This window comes from Chiloscyllium punctatum, chromosome X, assembly GCF_047496795.1.
Source record: "Chiloscyllium punctatum isolate Juve2018m chromosome X, sChiPun1.3, whole genome shotgun sequence".
Classification (NCBI taxonomy): Eukaryota; Metazoa; Chordata; class Chondrichthyes; order Orectolobiformes; family Hemiscylliidae; genus Chiloscyllium; species Chiloscyllium punctatum.
Window position 1 is genome coordinate 25,649,696 of NC_092791.1, and position 15,904 is coordinate 25,665,599.

Below are 15,904 nucleotides of genomic sequence, written 5' to 3' on the forward strand. Positions count from 1 at the left end.
GGAAACTACGTGAACTGATAGAATCAGGCTCTGTTGTGAAGCCTAAAAGCTGCAAATTGAGATTTGGCTGACGCAACAGTAAGTGAATATAATAGATAGAACCAAGTGTGCTATGGATTAACAGAACAGTAAAAACATCTTTTACATTTTTGTTTCTTAAACATGAATACAAGGACTTGGGAAAACACCAAGGAAGAGACAATCAAAAAGCAGTAACTATATATGGGTTTAATCAGGCATAAATCAGGACACCTTTTTTAAAATCTATAAACCTTGAAGAAACTCCGGGCGGCACAGTGGTTCAGTGGTTAGCACTGCTGCCTCACAGCACCAGGGACCCGGGTCCGATCCCTGCCTCAGGCGACTGTCTGTGTGGCGTTTGCACTTTCTCCCAGTGTCTGCGTGGGTTTCCTCCGGGTGCCCCGGTTTCCTCCCAAAGTCCAAAGATGTGCTGGTTTGGTGAATTGGCCATGCTAAATTGCCCCATAGTGTTAGGTGCATCATTCAGAGGGAAATGGGTCTCTTCAGTGGGTTGGTTGTTCAGCCAAAGGGCCCGTTTCCACACTGTAGGGAATCTAATCCAACAGGGTGGCACTGTGGCTCAGTGGTTAGCACTGCTGCCTCACAGCGCCAGGGACCTGGGTTCAATTCCAGCCTTGGTGACTGTCTATGTGGATTTGCACATTCTCGCTGTGTCTGCGTGGGTTTCCTCCGGGTGCTCCGGTTTCCTCCCACATTCCAAAGATGTGCAGGTTTGGTGAATTGGCCGTGCTAAATTGCCCATAGTGTTCGAGGTAAATGTAGGGGAATGTGTCTGGGTGGGTTGCTCTTCGGAAGGTCACCGTGAACTTGTTGGGCCAAAGGGCCTGTTTCCACACTGTAGGGAATCTAATCTAATTGATGGGAGGGTGATTAAAAAGGCCGACATATGCAAACATTATCTTTACTCCTAGATCCTGGCATCCATTCCAAACAAAAATCAATTGCCTTAAAATCCTCCCCTTCCAGTTTTCTACCTCTTCTCTCAAAGATACTGACTTGTGTTGGGGTATAGGTTCACCTGTGCTCACTACCTTTGGTGCCTAATTAACTTTTCATTCATAAATGAGCTGCAGCACTGAGCATCAGAGGGTACCAGAAGGAACTTCACAGCTGAGCCCATTTCTCTCCTCAGCTAACATCTATACATGTATATGTTTCACCAGGAATTTTGATTGATTTCTTTCCTTCCCTGGTCAAGGGTACTGTAATCATCTGCAGCATCCAAAACCTCCCCTCTGGCAAGAGAGCTAATTCAGCACCAACTGGGATCAGACCAGTTCTTCCTAGTCTGGTATTGACTAATAACATTATGACATCGGGGAAACATAATATTCATTTTAAGAAAAGAAAAACGACAAAAATATATGGTTTCCAGGTAGATTTTTAATCTTAAATGAATGCCGTATCAGCAAAGGCTGTCACATTTTTGCAAACAGAATTGAAGTTCAAAAAATCAATGCTTGAATGTGGTCGGGGTTACAGTGATGTGATTATCAGTGACAGCCCTGCCATTGATTTCACATGGATCTGCTGAGGAACAAAAGATGTTCGCTCCTTAGAATGCTGACTTCACAAAATTGTTTTACCTGCCAACCAAACATCAGCCATTTCAGTCTCTTGCAAAACTAAAACATTCATACCTCCCATCCTGAAAATAGGCATATTATATCCCTGAAATATTCATGAAAAAAATAGTAGTTGTAAGTTCAATATGGTGGTGTATTATCGCAGGACTGTTTTGTGCAGTGCCTGCAAATGTTCTGTAAGCTGCACTGGCTTTTTCAACCCAGAGGCCCTGTGTTTCATTTGTGTCATTTGCAAAGCAATTGTGTGTGATTGTAATGTCCCATAAAATGTTAAGATTATTAAATAAGTGGATGTGCATTATGGTCAGTCACAGATTATTCAGTTATCATAGAATTAAAATCTAAACCAAATAAATCAACTCTACCAAAGACTCTTGTTGTCTTGTGCACGCTCAGATTCCTGTTTTTAACAATTAATCAAATCTGATCATGTATCCACAGATGTCAGTCTCATTTCAGTTAGCACCAGTTGTCTTATAGAAGCCTTCCTCAGGGTATTATTGTTCTTATACTGCTGGGGAAGGGACCGGCAGAGATAGAAGTGGAATGTACTAAGACAACATCAAATAGTAGAGAAATAAAGCTGGACGATTATTCTGGTCAATTACTTTCAGGGAAATGGGAATGTTTGTGTAGAATCTATGTTTGTGTAGACTTCACATCAGGAAGACAAAAGGCCAGGGTGATTCTTAGAGGAATGAAAACCCTCTACCGTCATAGTGATTTTTTTATAGGTAGGTGAACCCGTGCCTTCTCCCTTGTACTCGTAATTTTAAGGTTCCATCTGGTAAACAAAATGATCAAAGATTACAACTCTTTTTAACAGTTTATTGTAACATCAACAAATTTACAAAGATCAGTGTTCCTTAAGCTAGGTAAGTATTTTACCTTGTTACATATTTTAATAATCTCATTCCCTGGGTTCATGAAGAGTCCGTGAATTTATCAGCTTTGCTTTAATCAAAATGTTTTTTTGGGATTAACATTTCCAGGAAATTTGGGACACACGGTTGTTTATAGCTCGTTAGCCTAGAAGTATTATTTACATTTCTATAGCAGTTCACAGCAATCTGATGGTTGAGACAATATTTTTATGTATTGGATCAATGCATATCATTGTGTGCCATAATTGCCTCTGCTATCTATTGATTAGCATCCTAGGTTTTTATAGTTTTGAGCTTCCTTGGAAAACTAGAGGCAGAGTTTCGCCAGTTCCTATTCCTGAAAATTGTCCATTACAGAAAGCCATTTTTGCACTCCCCTCTTTGCCTTTCAAATATTGACTTCTTTTGAGTTGAATGCTTTCTTGCTGAAGGACTGGCTATAGTTTCCTCAGTCACACCAGCCAAGGACTGGCATTAACAACACTAGGGTCAAGATTAGAGTGGTGCTGGAAAAGCACAGCAGGTCAGGCAGCATCCGAGGAGCAGGAGAATCAACATTTTGGGCAAAAGCCCTTCAAGAATGAGGCTGGGAGCCTTGGGGGTGGAGAGATAAATGGGAGGGGGTGTGGGGCTGGGGGAAGGTAGCTGAGAGTGCAATAGGTGGATGGAGGTGGGGGTAAAGGTGATAGGTCAGAGAGGAGGGTGGAGCGCATAGGTGGGAAGGAAGATGGACAAATGGGACAGGTCATGAAGAGGGTGCTGAGCTGGAAGGTTGGAACTGGGATAAGGTGGGGGGAGGGGAAATGTATAAAGAAAGTAGGAGTACACTTAAGAGGGAAATCAGGAGGGCAAAATGGGGACATGAGATAGCTTTGGCAAATAGAATTAATGAGAATCCAAAGGGGTTTTACAAATATATTAAGAAGAAAAGGGTAACTAGGGAGAGAATAGGGCCCCTCAAAGATCAGCAAGGCGGCCTTTGTGTGGAGCTGCAGAAAATGGGGGAGATACTAAATGAGTATTTTGCATCAGTATTTACTGTGGAAAAGGATATGGAAGATATAGCCTGTAGGGAAATAGATGGTGACATCTTGCAAAATGTCCAGCTTACAGAGGAGGAAGTGCTGGATGTCTTGAAACGGTTAAAGGTGGATAAATCCCCAGGACCTGATCAAGTGTACCCGAGAACTCTGTGGGAAGCTAGAGAAGTGATTGCTGGGCCTCTTGCTGAGATATTTGTATCATCAATAGTCACAGGTGAGGTGCCGGAAGACTGGAGGTTGGCTAACATGGTGCCACTATTTAAGAAGGGTGGTAAGGACAAGCCAGGGAACTATAGACCAGTGAACCTGACGACGGTGGTGGGCAAGTTATTGGAGAGAATCCTGAGGGACAGGATGTACATGTATTTGGAAAGGCAAGGACTGATTTGGGATAGTCAACATGGCTTTGTGTGTGTGAAATCATGTCTCATAAACTTGATTGAGCTTTTTGAAGAAGTAACAAAGAAGTTTGATGAGGGCAGAGCAGTAGATGTGATGTATATAGACTTCAGTAAGGCGTTCGTCAAGGTTCCCCATGGGAGACTGATTAGCAAGATTAGATCTCATGGAATACAGGGAGAACTAGCCATTTGGATACAGAACTGGTTCAAAGGTAGAAGACAGAGGGTGGTGGTGGAGGGTTGTTTTTCAGACTGGAGGCCTGTGACCAGTGGAGTGCCACAAGGATCGGTGCTGGGTCCTCTACTTTTTGTCATTTACATAAATGATTTGGATGTGAGCATAAGAGATATAGTTAGTAAGTTTGCAGAAGACACCAAAATTGGAGGTGTAGTGGACAGCGAAGAGGGTTACCTCAGATTACAACAGGATCTTGGCCAGATGGGCCAATGGCCTAAGAGGTGGCAGATGGATTTTAATTCAGATAAATGAGAGGTGCTGCATTTTGGGAAAGCAAATCTTAGCAGGACTTATACACTTAATGGTAAGGTCCTAGAGAGTGTTGCTGAACAAAGAGACCTTGGAGTGCAGGTTCATAGCTCCTTGAAAGTGGAGTCGCAGGTAGTTAGGATGGTGAAGAAGGCATTTGGTATGCTTTCCTTTATTGGTCAGAGTACTGAGTACAGGAGTTAGAAGGTCATGTTGCAGATGTACAGGACATTGGTTAGACCACTGTTGGAATATTGCGTGCAATCCTGGTCTCCTTCCTATCAGAGAGATGTTGTGAAACTTGAAAGGGTTCAGAAAAGATTTACAAGGATGTTGCCAGGGTTGGAGGATCTGAGCTACAGGGAGAGGCTGAACAGGCTGGGGCTGTTTTCCCTGGAGCGTCGGAGGCTGAGGGGTGACCTTATAGAAGTTTACAAAATTATGAGGGGCATGGATAGGATAAATAGGCAAAGCCTTTTCCCTGGGGTTGGGGAGTCCAGAACTAGAGGGCATAGGATTAGGGTGAGAGGGGAAAGATATAAAAGAGACCTAAGGGGCAACTTTTTCACGCAGAGGGTGGTACGTGTATGGAATGAGCTGCCAGAGGATGTGGTGGAGGCTGGTACAATTGCAACATTTAAGAGGCATTTGAATGGGTATATGAATAGGAAGGGTTTGGAGGGATATGGGCTGGGTGCTGGCAGGTGGGACAAGATTGGGTTGGGATATCTGGTCGGCATGGATGGGTTGGACCGAAGGGTCTGTTTTCATGCTGTACATCTCTGACTCTATGGTGAAGTCCACATTGATGTCCTGGGATTGAAGGGTTCCAAAACAGAAGATGAGGCCTTCATCCTCCAGGCGTCGGGTGGTGAGGGGGTGACGATGGATGAGGCCCAGGACCTGCATGTCCTTGGCGGAGTGAGAGGGGGAGTTGAAGTGTTCAGCCACGGGACGGTGGGGTTGATTGGTGCGGGTGTCCCAGAGATGTTCTGTGAAGGGCTCTACGAGTAGGCAGCCGGTCTCCCTAATATAAAGGAGACCGCATCGGGCACAACGGATGCAATGAATGACATTTGTGGAAGTGCAGGCGAAACTTTGATGGATGTGGATGGCTTTTTGGGACCTTGGATGGAGGTGAGGCGGGGGGAGATGTGGGTGCAGGTTTTGCAATTCCTGCAGTGGCAGGGAAAGGTGCCAGGAGGGGAGGGTGGGCTGTAAGGGGGCGTGGACTCAACTAGGTCATTGTGGAGGGAACGGTCTTTACAGAAAGCGGGTAGGGTGGGGAGGGAAAGATATCTCTGGTGGTGGGGTCCATTTGTAGGTGGCGGAAATGGCGGAGGATGATGAAATGTATATGGAGGTTGGTGGGGAACACTAGGGACATGCCCTCAATAAGTTGAGGGGAGGTAGTGGCATAGTGGTGCTATTGCTCAACTATTAATTCTTAGACTCAAGGGACACAGGTTCAAATCCTACCATAACAGCTGTTGGAATTTAAATTAAATTAATAAATCTGAAATCTAAAGCTAGGCTCAGTAATTGTGCCATAAAATTACCAACAAATGTCCCAAAATTCCATTTGGATTACTAATATCCTTAAGGGTTTGTGTCCATATGTTTAAGTCTGATACATTTGTACTTATTGAAATGTAAACAAAAGTTTTCCTCCACACAGCATTGTGATTTGATTTATGTGAAACTGACCTCATAAGAGTTCTCTCACAATGGCACAGTGCATTTTTATTTAAATTGCAGAAAGCAGGAAGTAAATGAAGTAGCTTGATTTGACTCCTACTCAATCACTTCCCTCCTCCCTACCACCATCACTGTCTCACACATTGTCATGGGAACAGAAGGATGATAGAGCCAGATGCTGTTAAAGGAAAAACCATAACCGCCAATAAATTGGCAAGGAGAAAAGACAAAACGTCAGCCATTGAACAATATTCAACAGCTGCAGATTTGGGCTGTAGCTGTCTGAGAATTAAAGACTGTCCTGCAACAAAATAAAGAAAACAAAGAGATCTATAATGAATAACTATTTGCATTTATATACCTTATCAAAATATCTCAAAATTTCATCAGTTAATTTATGTTCAGAATTTAGACCACATGAACAGTTTGAATTAAGAAGAAAGCACAGGAATGCTCTCTGTCGCACAAGATCTAGAGTCACAAGCATGTCTTCAAATAAGGAGTTACTGAACAAGTACAGAATCACAGGGATTGATCTTTGTCTTCACTACCTGCGTGCTAAGCTTTGTCTGGCTGGAGGTTAGAATGGAAAATCTGACAAGGAGGATTCCACGCCTGTTACATTATCCATGGATTTTCCTTTCACTCATTTGCAATCCTCCCCAGACTTTCCTTTTAGCCCTCTGCTCGGGTGATGCTTAACAGCCGGGTGATAAAGACCCAAATCTATCCCAAAGAATCTTACAGCTTTGGAAGGAGGCCATTTGGCACATCAGTCATGCTGGCACTCTGTAAGAGTTAGCTATTTAATCCCACTCCCTGACTCTTTCTCCATCATCTTTAGGATATTTGTATTTAAAATACTTGTCCATTCTCTTTTAAACACTATTTTGGATTCTGGCTCCACCATTATTTCTGGTAGAGAAACCAGAAACTGCTGCATCCATATCCGAAAAAAACTGACCTTGCCCTTTGTTCATTGATGACCCCAAAACGATGTCCTCTAGTTTGCCACAGTGCAAGCAAAAGCAGCAAAAACATAAAACAGAAATAATTTTGTGTGCTTGATATTGAGGGAATAAGCTTGCAAACAATCTGCAGCCTCAGAACCCCGGGAGTAAATACTGGATTCTAGATTGTGTGGAAATTTCAACGATGTTCTAGTGAAAGATGAGAACAAAAGATTTGTTATGTGATTAATTATTTGTTATTTGCAAAATCCAAGAAAGGAGCAGAAAGACTTGAGAAATGACCGATTTCCTTCCTTCTGTTTCTGAATATAAAGTCTATTGGTAGCACCTCCAGCCTTTCTTTTTGTGTACTTTATTCATTTAAAAAAATCTTTACATACATACATGGTCATAAACGCAGTTCAGTTCTATACAGTAGTGTATCAAGGAAACAAACAAACACTGGAGTTTGTATCCAAACAAACCAAAGGCATTTCTTATTTGAACCAGACTATATTGGTAGCTCCTCCAGTCACTCAGTTGTGCAGTATGAAGTGAGAGTGCTCAGAAAGGCGCAATCCCTCCACCAACTTAAATGATCTCAGCGCAGGGTATCTGTGGGGGTGATGTAATTGGATCATAAATCAGCATCCTTGGATGAGAGAAGGAGGAAATGCAGCCAAGATTCCCACTCTTAACAAACTACACTGGCTGGAAATGTGTGGTGTGCATGAAGTTCAGGGAAAATTGCTTGACCGGCAGTTGCTCTTGGAAGAAAGCAGTTGGGCAGAAAGCAACAGTTAGAAAGGGAGGAGGATCGAAGTGGTTGAATTGGAGTCATTAATATTTATGTCTTGTAGCAGTTAGAGGATTACAGCAGCTGGCAGGGTGCCAGAAAATCACAACAATTTGCAGCTTTTTACTATCATGCCCATTCCAAATGCAGCAGGCCAGAGATCAGCAGGAACAAGCACATTCCGAGAAGTGTGTAAATTGTACTATTAAATATGTATTTGTGAAATGAGCTATTTCAGCTTGACAAATGTCTAAAACACAATGCCAGTTTATTAAAATGTCTCTTCCTGAAGGACCCCATGGATGGAGTCCAGTTCCCAAGAGGATTCATTCAACAGCTGTGATGCCATCAATAACTCAGCAGCTGTCAGTGTGTGTTGAAAATGCACCGGAGAGGCAGGGAGGGACTAGAACCAAGACCAGACTCTGTTTTAGTGGAATCATTTGCTATGTGCTGTATAGCTAAATAAATCTGAACTGATAGAATGTGGTGCTGTTCAAAAGTGAATTGTAATGAAAAAGAAATGCACATTGTTCCTGAATTGTTCTTAGAACAAAGTATGCACACTGCGACCATATGATGGGTGATTTCATTGACCCTGACTGAAACCTCATGGTTGCTAATGTCCCCAATCTTCCCAGCCTACCTCATCCAAACCACAATATCAACACAGGGGCAAATAACTACCAATGCTGGAATCTGTGCTGAAAACAACAAATGCTGGAGATCACATCAGATCAGGCAGCATGCGTGGAGAGAGCGCAAGTTTTGTATCCAGATGACGCTTTGTCAGAGCTGATAGCATAGAATGAACAACATAGCAGTTCAGAGAAGATTTCCTTGACTAATAACTGGAACAAGCAGATTGCTTTATACGGAAAGGCTAGACAGGCTAGGCCTGTGTCCTCTGGAGTTTAGAAGCATCAGAAGTGTCTTAATTGAAACATATAAAATCCTGAGGGGACTTGACTGGGTGGATGTGGAAAGGTTGTTTCCTCTTGTGGGTGAATCTCGGAGTCATTGTTTAAAAATAAGGGGCAGAGACTTGAGTCTGTTTGGAATTCCCTTCCTCAAAAGGCATTGGATTCAGAATCTTTCAATATTTTTAAGGCAGAGGGAGATGGATTCTTGGTCACCAAGGGGATGAAAAATGATCAGGGATACACAGGAATGTAGAATTAAGGTCAAAATCAGATCAGCCGTGATCTTATTGAAAGAGCGAGTGGCCTACTCTTGTTCCTTGTTCGTATATTTGTAACATATTCATATAGCGTCCTTAACATAGTGTAACATTCCAAGATGCTTCAGAGCAGCATTAAAAAAACAAATTATGGCACTGAGCCACATACAGAGACATCTTTAAAAATGACCAGATGTTTGCTCAGAGATATATTTCAAGGTGTGTCTTAAGGGAGAAAAGTGAAGTCGAGAGGCAGAGAGATGTAGGGAAGAAATTCCACAATTGGGGCCGAGGCAACTGCTATGGATCAGACCAAACACCCTGCCAATATATGGAGGAGATAGCCTGGACCCTAACTTTTATATTATTGAAAGGAAAGTGTAAGACGCTGTGTTTTAGATATAATTGAATTGGTTACACTACTCAGCTTTCAGCAAAACACACTTTATTCTTTCCCTACAGTTAAAATACAAACAAAAGAAAAAAGAATTGGTATAACTTTATTGGAAAACTTAACAGAATAATAGATTATTTAACTACTAATCAGTAACTGTTCCAAAATAATAAGATCCCATAAACACACCCTTGGCAAAGACAAATACAGTAAAATAGATTGCTGCCAGAATTGCATGTGAAACAGACCTCCAGCATTTTGCTGTGTCTGACAGAGGTGTATAACAGCTTCCACTGCCAACTTCAAACCCCAACAATTGCTGAAAGCTAAACTAAAACCCTGGTTCTGTGGGAACCTGATTTCACCCATTCAGGCTGCTTCTATTGTTCCAACTATAAAAACAAATCAAAGCCTCACAAGCTGTTTACTCTATTGGCTTGGACCAGATTGCTCAGAGCCTCTGTCTCAAAATCTTCTATTCAAAAACAAAGGACAAAATACACCTCTTAAAACCATAGTATTGTCACACAACTGAGGGTGCAGTCTTCAATGGTGGAGCTGTTATAACTGTGAATACACTAGAGGTCAGAATGAGATGAACAGCAAGATCCTGAGGATTGCAGGATGGAAGCAAATAAAGAGACGGGGAGTTTTTTTGACCATGGAGGAATTTGAAAGCAAAACTGTGAATTTTAAAATCGGGGCATGGCTTGACTGGGACCAAACATAGGGCACGATATAAGAGAACAGCAGGACCTGGTGTGAGTTAGGACACAGGCAGCAGAGCTTTGAATGATCTTTTGTTGACAGAAGGTGGGAACATTTAGGAACATACAAAGAAGCAGGAATACTACATTTGGACACTTAGGCCTGGTCCACCATTCAATAAGGTAAACTTTACCTTCCTGTCTGCATTCCCCAAAAATCTACCGAACTCAGCCTTGAACAAATTCAATGACCCAGCCACCACTGCTTTTAAGGGAAGAGAATTCTGCAGACAAACAACACCCAGATAAAAAATTCTTCACATCTCAGTCTTAAAAGGGTGACCTCTTAGTTTTAAACTGTTGCCTAGTTCCTGGTTCTTCTCAGTATCTACTTTGGCAAACCCCATCACATACATATAAAACAAAACACATGAGGAGTAGGTTGAGCCCACTCTGCCTCTTGAGCCCACCCTGTCATTCAATAAGTTCATACCTGATCTGATTACTCAAAGTTCTCACCGACTCCAATAACCTTTCGCCCTCTTGCTGATCAAGAATCTAGGTAGAATGTGCAACACCATTCAGGAGTATATTCTAAGAGTTGAGCCTGGACAAAACAAATGTATGGTTAAGGGTTTCAGCTGCAGATAAGCTGGGATATTTGTGAGGGTGGGCAAAGTTGGTTGATGTCACAGAAATGAAAATAGGTGATCTTAGTGATGGCACAAATAGGAAATCACTGCAGTAGTGGGAGGCCCTTATACCAAACCACACCTTGATTTCTCCCTTTGTCCTTCTAGTAACTTCTCACCTTACAAGTGCCTTATAATGTTCCAGCTTTCTGACCGAGAGTCATAGAGATGTACAGCATGGAAACAGACCCTTTGGTCCAACTCACCCATGCCGACCAGATATCCTAACCTAATCTAGTCCCATTTGCCAGCATTTGGCCTATAGACCTCTAAGCCCTTCCTATTCATACACCCATCCAGATGCCGTTTAAATGTTGTATTGTACCAGCCTCCACCATTTCTTCTGGCAGTTCATTCCATACACATACCACCCTACCACACGTACTGCCCTGATTTGTTTTACCAAAATTCAGCACCTCACATTTATCTAAATTAAACTCCATCTGCCATTCCTCAGCCCATTGGCCCATCTGATCAAAATCCCATTGTACTCTGAGGCACCAATTTTGGTGTCAAATGCAAACTTACTAATTATAGTATGTGAACTATGCTCACCTCCAGATCATTTATATAAATGACAAAAAAAACAGTGGATCCAGCTCTGATCCTTGTGGCACACCGCTGGTCACAGGCCTCCAGTCTGAAAAGCAACCCTCCACCACCACCCTCTGTCTCCCACCTTCGAGCCAGTTCTGTATCCAAGTGGCTAGTTCTCCCTGTATTCCATGTGATCTAACCTTGCCAACCATTCTACCATGAGGAACCTTGTTGCATGCCTTGCTGATGTCCATAGACAACATCCGCCACTCTGCCTTCATCAATCCACTTCATTGCTTCTTCAAAAAACTCAACCTCCTTTAAAATCCTCATCTGCTGTCCCCTAAAACCAATCCTAAGCTCCTTCTTGAGATATCCGCTTTCCTTCTTCCCTTTAGCTTCTTCACTGATCATTTGGTAATTTCAATCTTCAGCTGTCCTTGTCCTTCATTCTCTGAATTCACAGACCTTGTTTTGCCTCAAAATTTTTCCTTTCATATAATCTCTGTTATCTGAGGTGAGGTCCTGTCCCCAGGTCCTCTCCAACACAGTTTCCACTTTCATAACATCACCTGTTTTACCACCTATCTTAACCTATCTTCATTTAAAAGAGCAATTTGCACATATAATTTAACAACTCAGTGGTTAGCACTGCTGCCTCAGAGCGCCAGGGACTCTGGTTTATTCCAACCTCGGGTGACTGTCTGTGTGGAGTTTGGACATTCTCCCCGTGTCTGCGTGGGTTTTCTCCCATAATCCAAAGATGTGCAGGTTGGGTGAATTGGCCATGCTAAATTGCCCATAGTGTTCAGGGATGGGTAGGGGAATGGGTCTGGGTGGGTTGTTCCTTGGAGGGTCGGCATGGACTTGTTGGGCCAAAGGGCCTATTTCCACACTGTAGGGATTCTATTATATGATGATTTCCAAGATGGTGGTGGAGTAGATCTCCTGAGCCAGAGCCTGTCAATTCTGACCCTTTTTCTATCTTCTTTTCTTGTTTTTTTTTCCTTTAGTTTTTGTTTCCGTTTTTTTTCCCTCTTCACTCTGGATGGAGCTCAGTCACAGAGTCAGCAACTGGAGACCCAGAGTGGGAACTTTGCTGGTCGGCCATGAGGCGTTGGTGTGGCTCAGTCACAGCTCTAGCAGTTGATGGCAATGTGGAAGCAGCTGGAGGCCCCGAGCGGAACTCTGGCAGCCTGTGGTGAGGTAGCCGGTGAGCCCAGATGGCAGTTGGCGGCAAGAAGGCAAGAATGCAGAGACATGGGGATCATGAGGTCAAAATGTGTTGCTGGAAAAGCGCAGCAGGTCAGGCAGCATCCAAGGAACAGGAGAATCGACGTTTCGGGCATAAGCCTGAAGAAGGGTTTATGCCCGAAACGTCGATTCTCCTGTTCCTTGGATGCTGCCTGACCTGCTGCGCTTTTCCATCAACACATTTTCAGCTCTGATCTCCAGCATCTGCAGTCCTCACTTTCTCCTCGATCATGAGGTCAAGCCCAGTGTTGGGGGGAGGTTGAGCCCCGTGCAAGAGAGAGGGAGATCGAGCCCTCTTGGTGAAAGCCCAGCATGGAGCAACTGCAGGCTTATGGCTAAAGAAGTGCTGTAATTTAGAATGTTTAACTTTATTTCTTGTTTACTATATACTGACAAGAACCTTAATGTTGAACTTTAACTTGTTTCTTTATTTTTTTATCTTTACCTAAGATTTTGTCCCTTTGTACCTGAGATGCCACCATGAATGGTGACATTATACACTTTTCCCTGTACTCCTGTATCCCTGTACTTGAGTATACACGACAATTAAAAACTAATTCTCATTCTAATTCTCATTCTTCATGAACACTGGATGTCTCAAGAGAGACTGAAGTCAATTAAGTACTTTTGAAATGGTTACTGTTGAAATGTAGGAAGCATCGTAACCAATTTTCATGTAAGATTCCACAACCATGAATCAAGACAAGATCATCTGTTTTTGTGATGTCGATTGAGAGATAAATATTGGCCAGGACGTGGTAAAGAAGATCCCTTTCATTCCTTAAAATAATGCCATGGAATCTTTTATATCCATCCAAAAGAGCCTCAATTTTAACAATTCAACTAAGAGTTGCCACCTTCAACAGAGCTGTATTGGAATCTCAGCCTTGATATACGCTGAAGTCCTGCAATGGGATTTGAACCCACAATCTTGGGAGTGAAAGGTATCAATGCCACCAAATAAGCCACAATTGACGCATGTAAAGCTATTGAACCCTCAGAGTCATAGAGTCCTACAGCATGGAAACAGACCCTTTGGTCCAAATCACCACACCAAATCCCAATCTGACCTAGTCCAATTTGTCAACATTTGGCCCATATCTCTCTGAACCTTTGTAGGAGCAAATTACTGCAGATGCTAGAATCTGAACTGAAAATAACAAATGCTGGAGATCACAGCGGGTCAGGCAGCATCCATGGGGAGAGAACAAGCTAACATTTCAAGTTTAGATGATCCTTTATCAGAGCTGAAGCAGAACTAAACCCTTCCTATCCATGTCCCTATCCAGATGCCTTTTAAATGCTGTAATTGTACCAGTCTCCACCACTTCCTCTGGCAGTTCATTCCATACATGCACCACCCATGTGAGAAAGTTACCCCTCAGGTCCTTTTTAAATCCTTCTCCTCTCAATGTAAACCTATGCCCTCTAGTTTTGGACTCCCCCACCCTCGGAAAAAGACTTTTTCCCCTTTCACCTGCAGCTACAACTGCTCTACCAACAAGCCTCCTGTCCTCCATCCTTTGTAAATGTCCAAGGCAAATATTTGCTCAGCTCCGTCATGCCTCCTGTTCTTTTGGATCGATGTTTCTCCCAATTCTCCAGTTCAAATCTTTCATCTCTGTGTTCACATTCCTGCAGAGCCTTGCCCACCTATTTGTAGTAATCTCCTCCAGTCCCACAACACCACCCATTCAATCTGCCAGATCTTTCCATTCTTCTGCTTCTACCCTGTTGTGTATCTCTTTGCCTTACCATTCACGGCTATGCCTTCCATGATTATTCAGTGATGGTAACGCCATTGAATGCCAAGTGACTGTGTCATGGAGTCATAGAGATGTACAGCACGGAAACAGACCCTTCGGTCCAACCCGTCCATGCCAACCAGATATCCCAACCCAATCTAGTCCCACCTGCCAGCACCCGGCCCTTATCCCTCCAATCCCTTCCTATTCATATGCCCGTTCAAATGCCTCTTAAATGTTGCAATTGTACCAGCCTCCACGTCCTCTGGCAGCTCATTCCATACGTACCACCCTCTGCGTGAAAAAGTTGCCCCTTAGGTCTCTTTTATATCTTTCCCCTCTCACCCTAATCCTATGCCCTCTAGTTCTGGACTCCCCGACCCCAGGGAAAAGACTTTGTATATTTATCCTATTCATGCCCCTTATAATTTTGTAAACCTCTATAAGGTCACCCCTCAGCCTCTGACGCTCCAAGGAAAACAGCCCCAGCCTGTTCAGCCTCTCCCTATAGCTCAAATCCCCCAACCCTGGCAACATCCTTGTAAATCTTTTCTGAACCCTTTCAAGTTTCACAACATCTTTCCGATAGGAAGGAGACCAGAATTGCATGCAATATTCCAACAGTGGCCTAACCAATGTCCTGTACAGCCGTTTCATGACCTTCCAACTCCTGTACTCAATACTCTGACCAATAAAGGAAAGCATACCAAACGCCTTCTTCACTATCCTATCTACCTGCGACTCCACTTTCAAGGAGCTATGAACCTGCACTCCAAAGTCTCTTTGTTCAGCAACACTCCCTTACCATTAAGTGTGGTTAGATTCTCTCTTATTAGAGAGGGTCCTTAGATTAGATTACTTACAGTGTGGAAACAGGCCCTTCGGCCCAACAAGTCCACACCGACCCTCCGAAGAGCAACCCACCCAGACCCATTCCCCTACATTTACCCCTTCACCTAACATTACGGGCAATTTAGCATGGCCAATTCACTTAATCTGCAAACCGGAGCACCCGGAGGAAACCCACACAGACACGGGGAGAATGTGCAAACTCCACACAGGCAGTTGCCTGAGGTGGGAATTGAACCCAGGTCTCTGGCGCTGTGAGGCAGCAGTGCTAACCACTGTGCCACCTTGCCTGGCATTTGTGTGGCGCAAGTGTTATTTGCCACTTGTCAGCCCAAGCATGGATATTTTCTAAAACTTACTACATTTGAACACAGACTGCTTCAGTCTCTGAGGGCTTGCAAATAGTGCTGAACATTGCACAATCATCAGAAAACATCCTCATTTCTGACCTTATGATGGAGAGGTCATTGACAAAGCAACTGAAGATTGTTGCCCCTAGGACACAACCCTGAGGGACTCTTGCAGAGATGTCCTGCAGCTGAGCTGACTAACCTCCAACAACTGTGACCATCTTCCTATCTGCCAGGTATGATCCAACCAGTGGAGTGTTCGCCCCGATTCCTGTTGATTCCCGTTTTGCCAGGGCTCCTTGATGCTAC

At 43.4% G+C, this 15,904-nt stretch overlaps 1 long non-coding RNA gene across 1 annotated transcript in view; it reads left to right on the forward strand.

Annotated features, from left to right (window-relative positions):
- The window catches only part of LOC140471213 (uncharacterized), a 41,210-nt gene extending 28,526 nt beyond the window's left edge, over positions 1-12,684 (forward strand). The window contains exon 3 of the long non-coding RNA XR_011956893.1: positions 12,411-12,684. This is a non-coding gene — a long non-coding RNA (uncharacterized lncRNA). The remainder of the gene's footprint in view (positions 1-12,410) is intronic.
- Positions 12,685-15,904: the final 3,220 nt, after the last annotated feature.